This window comes from Triticum urartu, chromosome 2, assembly GCF_003073215.2.
Source record: "Triticum urartu cultivar G1812 chromosome 2, Tu2.1, whole genome shotgun sequence".
Taxonomy (NCBI): domain Eukaryota; kingdom Viridiplantae; phylum Streptophyta; class Magnoliopsida; order Poales; family Poaceae; genus Triticum; species Triticum urartu.
Window position 1 is genome coordinate 311,619,439 of NC_053023.1, and position 9,458 is coordinate 311,628,896.

Genomic DNA, 9,458 nt, shown 5'->3' on the forward strand with positions numbered 1-9,458 from the left:
TGCAGCAAAGTAGCGTAAGTATTTCCCTCAGTTTTTGAGAACCAAGGTATAAATCCAGTAGGAGGCTACACGCGAGTCCCTCGCACCTGCACAAAACAAATAAATCCTCGCAACCAACACAAATAGGGGTTGTCAATCCCTATAGGGCCACTTACGAGAGTGAGATCTGATAGATATGCTAAGATAATATTTTTGGTATTTTTATGATAAAGATGCAAAGTAAAATAAAGGCAAAGTAAATAACTAAGTAGTAGGAGATTGATATCATAAAGATAGACCCGGGGGCCATAGGTTTCACTAGTGGCTTCTCTCGAGAGCATAAGTATTCTATGGTGGGTGAACAAATTACTGTTGAGCAATTGACAGAATTGAGCATAGTTATGAGAATATCTAGGTATGATCATGTATATAGGCATCACGTCCGAGACAAGTAGACCGACTCCTGCCTGCATCTACTACTATTACTCCACTCATCGACCGCTATCCAGCATGCATCTAGAGTATTAAGTTAAAAACAGAGTAACGCCTTAAGAAAGATGACATGATGTAGAGGGATAGACTCATGCAATATGAAGAAAACCCCATCTTGTTGTCCTCGATGGCAACAATACAATACGTGCCTTGCTGCCCTTACTGTCACCAGGAAAGGACACGACAAGATTGAACCCAAAGCTAAGCACTTCTCCCATTGCAAGAAAGATCAATCTAGTAGGCCAAACCAAACTGATAATTCGAAGAGACTTGCAAAGATAACCAATCATACATAAAAGAATTCAGAGAAGATTCAAATATTATTCATAGATAGACTTGATCATAAACCCACAATTCATCAGTCGCAACAAACACACTGCAAAAAGAAGATTACATCGAATAGATCTCCACAAGAGAGGGGGATAACATTGTATTGAGATCCAAAAAGAGAGAAGAAGCCATCTAGCTACTAACTATGGACCCGTAGGTCTGAGGTAAACTACTTACACTTCATCGAAGGGGCTATGGTGTTGATGTAGAAGCCCTCCGTGATCGATGCCCCCTCCGGTGGAGCTCAGGAACAGGCCCCAAGATGGGATCTTGTGGATACAGAAAGTTACGGCGGTGGAATTAGGGTTTTGGCTCCTTCTCTGATCGTTTGGGGGTACGTGGGTATATATAGGAGGAAGAAGTACGCCGGTGGAGCAACAGGGGGCCCACGAGGGTGGAGGGCGCGCCTGGGGGGGGGGGGGAGGCGCGCCCATACCTCGTGGCCTCCTGTTACGTGTCTTGACGTAGGGTCCAGGTCTCCTGAGTTGTATTCGATGAGAAAATCACGTTCCCGAAGGTTTCAGTCCGTTTGGACTCCGTTTGATATTCCTTTTCTTCGAAACCCTAAAGCAGGCAAAAAACAACAATTCTGGGCAGGGCCTTCGGTTAATAGGTTAGTCCCAAAAATAAAAAAGTGGATAATAAAGCCCAATAATGTCCAAAACAGTAGACAATATAGCATGGAGCAATCAAAAGTTATAGATACGTTGGAGACGTATCAAGCATCCCCAAGCTTAATTCCTGCTCGTCCTCGAGTAGGTAAATGATAAAAACAGAATTTTTGATGCGGAGTGCTACTTGGCATAATTTTAATGTAATTATTCTTAATTGTGGTATGAATATTCAGATCCAAAAGATTCAAGACAAAAGTTCATATTGACATAAAAATGATAATACTTCCAGCAAACTAACTAAGCAATTATGTCTTCTCAAAATAACATGGCCAAAGAAAGTTCATCCCTACAAAATCATATGGTTTAGTCATGTTTCATTTTCGTCACACAATAATGCTATCATCATGCACAACCTTGATGACAAGCCAAGCAATTGTTTCATACTTTAGTAATCTCAAACCTATAAACTTTCACGCAATATATGAGCGCGAGCCATGGACATAGCACTATAGGTGGAATAGAATATAATGAGGGGGGTTATGTGGAGAAGACAAAAAAGGAGGAAGTCTCACATCAACGAGGCTAATCAGTTGGCTATGGAGATGCCCACCGATTGATGTTAATGCAAGGAGTAGGGATTGCCATGCAACAGATGCACTAGAGCTATAAATGTATGAAAGCTCAACAAAAGAAACTAGTGGGTGTGCATCCAACTTGCTTGCTCATGAAGACCTAGGGCACTTGAGGAGGCCCATTGTTGGAATATACAAGCCAAGTTCTATAATGAAAAATTCCCACTAGTATGTGAAAGTGATAACATGAGAGACTCTCTACTATGAAGATCATGGTGCTACTTTGAAGCACAAGTGTGACGAGAGATGGATAGTAACATTGTCCCTTCTCTCTTTTTCTCTCTTTTTTTTCTTTTTTATGGCCTTTCTCTTTTTTTGGGCCTTCTCTTTTTATGGCCTTTCTTCTCTTTTTTATATTCCTCACTTGGCACAATGCTCTAGAAAATGATGATCATCACACTTCTATTTATTTACAACTCAATGATTACAACTCGATACTAGGACAAAGATGACTCTATATGAATGCCTCCGGCGGTGTACCGGGATATGCAATGGACCAAGAGTGACATCTATGAAAGAATTATGAACGGTGGCTTTGCCACAAATACTATGTCAACAACATGACAATGATGAATGTGTCATGATGAACAGAATGATGGAAAGTTGCATGGCAATATATCTCGGAATGGCTATGGAAATGCCATAATAGGTAGGTATGGTGGCTGTTTTGAGGAAGATATAAGGAGGTTTATGTGTGAAAGAGTGTATCATATCACGGGGTTTGGATCACTGGCGAAGTTTGCGCCAACTCTCAATGTGAGAAAGGGCAATGCACGGTACCGAAGAGGCTAGCAAGGATGGAAGGGTGAGAGTGCGTATAATCCATGGACTCAACATTAGTCATAAAGAACTCACATACTTATTGCAAAAATCTACAAGTCATCAAAAACCTCGGTACTACGCGCATGCTCCTAGGGGGATAGATTGGTAGGAAAAGACCATTCGCTCGTCCCCGACCGCCACTCATAAGGAAGACAATCAAATAACACCTCATGTTTCAAATTTGTTGCATAACGTTTACCATACCTGCATGCTACGGGACTTGCAAACCTCAACACAAGTATTTATCAATTTCACAACTACTCAACTAGCACGACTTTGATATTATTACCTCCATGTCTCAAAACAATCATCAAGCATCAAACTTCTCTTAGTATTACACTCATAAGAAAGTTTTATTATTAATATTGCATACCAAGCATATTAGGATTTTAAGCAAATTACCATGCTATTAAGACTCTCAAAATAATCTAAGTGAAGCATGAGAGATCAATAGTTTCTATAAAACCAATCCACCACCGTGCTCTAAAAGATATAAGTGAAGCACTAGAGCAAAATTATATAACTCAAAAGATATAAGCGAAGCACATAGAGTATTCTAACAGATTCCAAATCATGTATGGCTCTCTCAAAAGGTGTGTACAGCAAGGATGATTGTGGTAAACTAACAAGCAAAGACTCAAATCATACAAGACGCTCCAAGCAAAACACATATCATGTGGCGAATAAAAATATAGCTCCCAGTAAAGTTACCGATAGAAGTAGACGAAAGAGGGGATGCCTTCCGGGACATCCCCAAGATTTGGCTTTTAGGTTTCCTTAGATTATCTTGGGGGTGCCATGGGCATCCCCAAGCTTGGGCTCTTTGTCGGTGTCAAAACCGGCGGATCTCGGGTAGGGGGTCCCGAACTGTGCGTCTAGGCGGATGGTAACAGGAGGCAGGGGACACGATGTTTACCCAGGTTCGGGCCCTCTTGATGGAGGTAAACCCTACGTCCTGCTTGATTGTTCTTGATAATATGAGTAGTACAAGAGTTGATCTACCACGAGATCGAAGAGGCTAAACCCTAGAAGCTAGCCTATGGTATGATTGTTGTTGTCCTACGGACTAAACCCTCCGGTTTATATAGACACCGGAGGGGGCTAGGGTTACACAGAGTCGGTTACAAGGAAGGAGATCTACATATCCGTATTGCCAAGCTTGCCTTCCACGCCAAGGAGAGTCCCATCCGGACACGGGACGAAGTCTTCAATCTTGTATCTTCATAGTCCAACAGTCCGGCCAAAGGATATAGTCCGGCTGTCCGGATACCCCCTAATCCAGGACTCCCTCAGTAGCCCCTGAACCAGGCTTCAATGACGATGAGTCCGGCGCGCAGATTGTCTTCGGCATTGCAAGGCGGGTTCCTCCTCCGAATACTTCATAGAAGATTTTGAACACGAGGATCGTGTCCGGCTCTGCAAAACAAGTTCCACATACCACCGTAGAGAGAATAATATTTCCATAAATCTAATCTGCTGACGTACCCCGTAGTGTGACATCACACCACAACCAGGTCTTTATTCGAATCGTTTTTCATAACCAATCTCAGTGTGTTTCGCGAGGCGATTTCCTTGGTACGTCTTGTCGAAGCAGAGATCGTGTCCCTTTATTATGTGATTCTCATCAATACGGACGTGGGTAACCCAACCGTGCCTATTGGTAGGATTCCTAGATCTTAGGCAAGTCCCAAACGGCCACGAGGAGAACGCTTGATATTCACCCTCTTTATAAAGGGACAGGGCTTTTTCTTTTTTCCCTCTCGTGCTCAATCAAATCCTTCCCCCGCCTCGAGTTCTAACACCCAAAACTCAGGTCAGGTGCTTCGGACCTTCAACTATGTCTGGATCCAACCTTCAAGGTCGGTGGATGCCTTCCTCCGTCACGGAGGAGGACATCAAGAGGTTGAGAGAGGCCAGATATCTGACCGCCGAAATTTTGCATCGGCTGCCCGGCCGAGGGCAGGTCGTCCCTACTCCCGAACCCAACGACAGGTCGTGTTCGTCTCCCACTTCCTTCGAGGACTAGGCCTCGCTCTGGATCCCTTTGTTAGGGGTCTTATGTTCTATTATGGGCTATATTTTCACGATCTGGCCCCGGATTCCCTTTTTCACATTTCGTCATTTATTGTTGTATGTGAGGCCTTCCTCCGCATTACCCCTCACTTCGGCCTGTGGCTCAAGACCTCCGATGTGAAGCCGAAGATGATCGAGGGGCAGCACGCAGCGTGCGGAGGCGCTTAATAAGCAAAATTGCTGACGCTCCATGGCCTGAGGGTAGCTTCCCAGAGGTGTCCGGATTGTGGCAGCGGGAGTGGTTCTACATCACAGCTCCCCGAAGTGCCAAGTGGGTAGCTGCCCCCACCTTTCCGCTCAGGCCCCCCACCACAACTGCGTCATGGATCAGCAGGGGCTGAGCTGGGGTCCAGCCAAGGACGTGCCAATACTGCAAAGCCGTATCCGAGATCTCTTTGAGAGAGATTTCAGTCTGGTTATGGTAGTGCAAGTTATGCTAGTTCGTCGAGTCCAGCCTTGCAAACGCCGGCCCCTTCGCATGTGGGAATTCAACCCAGGAAGGACCGTGAGCTATTCAACACCTTCCTTGGCATGACGCCCGAGGAGATGTACAAATTGTTCTTTGGACCACAAATAATGTGTCCGGACATCACTGAGGATGCAGGTCTGAGCTGCAATCGCCCGGATACCCAAGTAAGTAGCCCCGCATCCGGAACACACTGTCCGTTTGTTTATTCGCAACGTCGCCCTAAAAAAGCCGCTCTTTGACCAGGATTGGATAGCGAAGGCAAAGTTGATCAGGTGTCCGGCCCCCCTCCCTGAGACACTCACCAAATCCCGTGCTAACCAGGATGCTGGAGATCGCGCCTTATCAAGCGCCCTCAGGAGAAGATAAGGGGGGGGGGACAAGGAGGCTAGCGCCTCCGCGAAGGAGGTTAACCAGGGGAGGAGGAACTGAAACTTCCTCTCCCAACAGGGAAGGAAGAGGAACGCCTCTGAGGACCGGAGACCACGGTCTCCAAACGGGGGAAGAAATCTTCGCCCGGAGGGTCCTGCCCTGGGGGATACCCCGGCCGCACTATGCCCTCAAGGGGATCAGCCCTCCACCTCGAGCTGTAAGTAAAAGGGTACTTAATAATGAAAATATCTCGCCTTACTTCTGAGGAAAATAACCGAAGCATTTATCTTGTAGTTCGGATCTTAGCCCTTCTCAGCAGAGCTCGTCTTCAGGGGATCTTCTTCCAGAGATGATGGAGAGCGAAACACCTCCCCCTGCCACACCGCCTCATGAGGCGGCGACCCCGAGGTGTCGTCGCGGAGGGTTTCTCCTGATCCGGCAAGGCCAGAAGGTAATCCTATGGCCACCCGAAGTCCTCAGTATCCGGCTCTTAAAGAGCAATCAAAAGAGTCCGGCACGTCTGGTGTGCGGTCGGACGTACTGAGGGATCTGCTAGAGCAAGCGGCTATCTCAGAAGAGCACGCACGTTGATGGTACGGTGATTGAAAGGATTTCGTCCGCCGAAAGCGGGTTGCATGAAGCCTTTATGAGTCTACTACGGGTTTTGAGGTACGTGAAATGATGTACATTTTTGACAGTACCGCACATTTTTAGATGTGCCCTGTGTAGATAGTAGCCCCTGAGACTCTGGGTGTTGTCAATACGAACGCACAGAGGATCATAGTCCCAGGAATAATCGTGCTGCCTTAATATGCAGGTGGTGGAGGGTCTCGGTGGCCAGCCGGACTGATGTGTTTGCCGAGCTAAAGCGGCAGCTTGACGTGGCAGACGCCGAACATCGTACTTGTCAACAAGCGGCTTGACGAGGCACAGGGTATGTGATTCCCGGAGTGACACATGGAAGAGGAGCATGATGCCAGTATCTATAACATGTGTGTGAATGCAGATGAAGTGCGGCCGTGGAGAACCTTCGGGCGGAACTTGCCCGAGCCAAAGAACAAGCCAGGAAAAGCGATGCGGCTGCCCTAAAGGCAATCGAGGAGCTGAAAGCCGAACAGGCTGCTCACTGCCAAAGCAAGGAGGAAATAGCCAGGATGGCTGTGGAATTGAAGAACGCCGCTGACCGTTACGAGCTTCTTGAAAAGGAAGATCGAGCGAAGAGGACAGACCTGGAGAAGGCCACGATGGCGACCAAAGACACCCGCTCTGCAATGAGAGCGATGAAGGAGGAGCTGCGTCAAGCCGGGGATATCGGCTGGGAAGCCCTTTATGCTGCGGATGAAGTTCGGAGATCCTAGGTACGCCCCTTTGGACCGGCTGTGGAGTTCTGCGGACGCATATCTGGACTTAGCGGCGAGTGCTGCCGATGCGGCCGAATACTTCCGAGATCAAAAAGATCGCGAAGTGGAAAAGCTGTTCTGGTCACAATTTAACGTTCCAGAGCTCCGCTTCCATTGACTGATCGGTTGGCCGAATGGGCCGAGCTGAATAGATTGTCCGGACTCGCCATGAGGTCTGTTGTGGATCATCTGTGGCCGGAAAGGCCAAAGCCGAACAGTTATTTTAGTTTGGTGCAGCAGTTCCTTGGTGCGGTGCCGCACATCAACGATGAAGAGGTCGGCGTGCGTAGAGGGTGCACGGATGGCCCTTGCCCGTGTGAAGACATACTGGGCGGAGATGGAGGCCACCGCCATTGCAGCCCAAGATTCGGACGAGAGCCGAGTACCTGCCGAGCACTACTTTCGAGAAGTTCTTGAGGGCGCTCGTTCGATAGAAGCGCAGTGCTCGAAGAATATTATGTTCTAATGACATGTATTCCCATTGAAAAACAATGTTTTATTGAGTTTATCAAGGCTGTTTTTATACTTTGCCGAAAGTACTATGATGCCTCCTGTGCGGCCGTTTATGTATATATGTATATAACCTGAAAGATGGCAGTCGTCGGCTTCAGCCCCCACGCATATAATGCGGGGGTGCTCGCAGAAGACGCATGTTCACACTTGATCCAACGTCTTGGTCCATTAAGGAGGTGATAGCGCAGCGAACTAGGCAATCGGACTATAATGCTTTAACACTTTCACTTAGCTAGAGGAGTTTGACAGTGGGGCTACTATATAGCCCCTGGTGGCTCCGTGCTCATCCGAATTCGGGGCACGTACATGCCTGGCCGGGAAACGGCCCTTTGGTAAGGCGGAGGAATCCCGAAGATTCCGCTAGGTCATCGAGTGGTTGACCAGTCTCACGCTATATCATGACAGTCAGTTTTCGGCTTTCTATACTGAGGTGCTCGTCCGGATGAACCAGGGCACAATCGCAGTAGTTCTCCTGGTGCCGCCTTAGCCGATAGAGCGGAACGTAAGGCAGCAAAACACAGGAGCCGGGCAAACCCAACATTTGACCAAAGACATGATTCGGAGCTGATGCATATAAGGCCAAACTCGCGACGCCGAACACTCCCTAAGGTATTCGGTCTTTATGATGTAAACCGGGCTAAACAGTGCCCTTTGTAATAAGCCCCTGGTGTCCAGGTACGTGCAATATTCTGACGTGGCCACATGCCAATACGTCAGCATCCTTCTCAATTGTACTGAGAATCCGGGGGATGTGTATCAACAAGAGACAGTAAAAAAGGTTTACGCAGGGTCTTAATCTAAAAAGAATCCTTGGAACGGGTCCCTGCTGCACGTCTGCGCCTGTGTCTCCGTTGTGCCGTATCCTGGACGGGTGTAGCACGATGGTCATCTGTAAAAGAGAGGAACTTAGTTGAAAAGTTGTCGTGCAAAAGGTAGGTTATACTAAATAAACCATGTACAGTTCAAGATGAGTAAAGTTGAGCCTAATTGTCACTTGTTTACACGCGTTGAGCCCCTTGTATTGTTATAGGGGTATAGCCATCAAACCTGTATCAATTATATATAGCTACACCGGACTCGTCTAACCGTGTCCGTGGTCTTAACGACCTGTCAGATGCTCTAGTTGGTGAGGCCGTCTAGTGTGCGGCTGCCAAGGCAGCCGCACGGTCTTCCGCGCGCAAGGAGCGCTCAATATTTCCATTTACTGTAATGATGCCACGTGGACCGGGCATCTTAAGCATGAGAGAAGCGTAATGCGGTATTGCGTTAAAGCGAGCGAAAGCTTCGCGTCCGAGTAGTGCTTGATAGCCACTTTGGAACGGAGCGATGTGGAAGGTTAACTTTTCGCTGCGGAAGTTATCGGGAAAGCCGAATATAACCTCTAGTAGCAGGGAGCCCGTACAATGGGCTTCTGCCTGGCGTTACTCCTTTAAAGGTAGTATTGCTATGGCTGATTTTTGTTGGGTCTATCCCCATTTTGCGGACTGTGTCCTGATATATCAGGTTTAAACTACTGCCGCCGTCCATCAGGACTCGTGTGAAGTGGTATCCGTCAATTATGGGTCTAATACCAAGGCAGCCCATCCTGCTGCCGGATACTTGCCGAGTAATCCCGATGGTCAAAGGTGATCGGTTGGGACGACCAGTGGCAGAACTCCGCGGTGATAGGCCCTGGGGCATGTGTCTCTAGGAGTGCCGCTTTGTTTCTCCCCTTATCACGTGTAACACGTTTACTATTTTGACTTCTGGTGGGAATTTCTTCTGT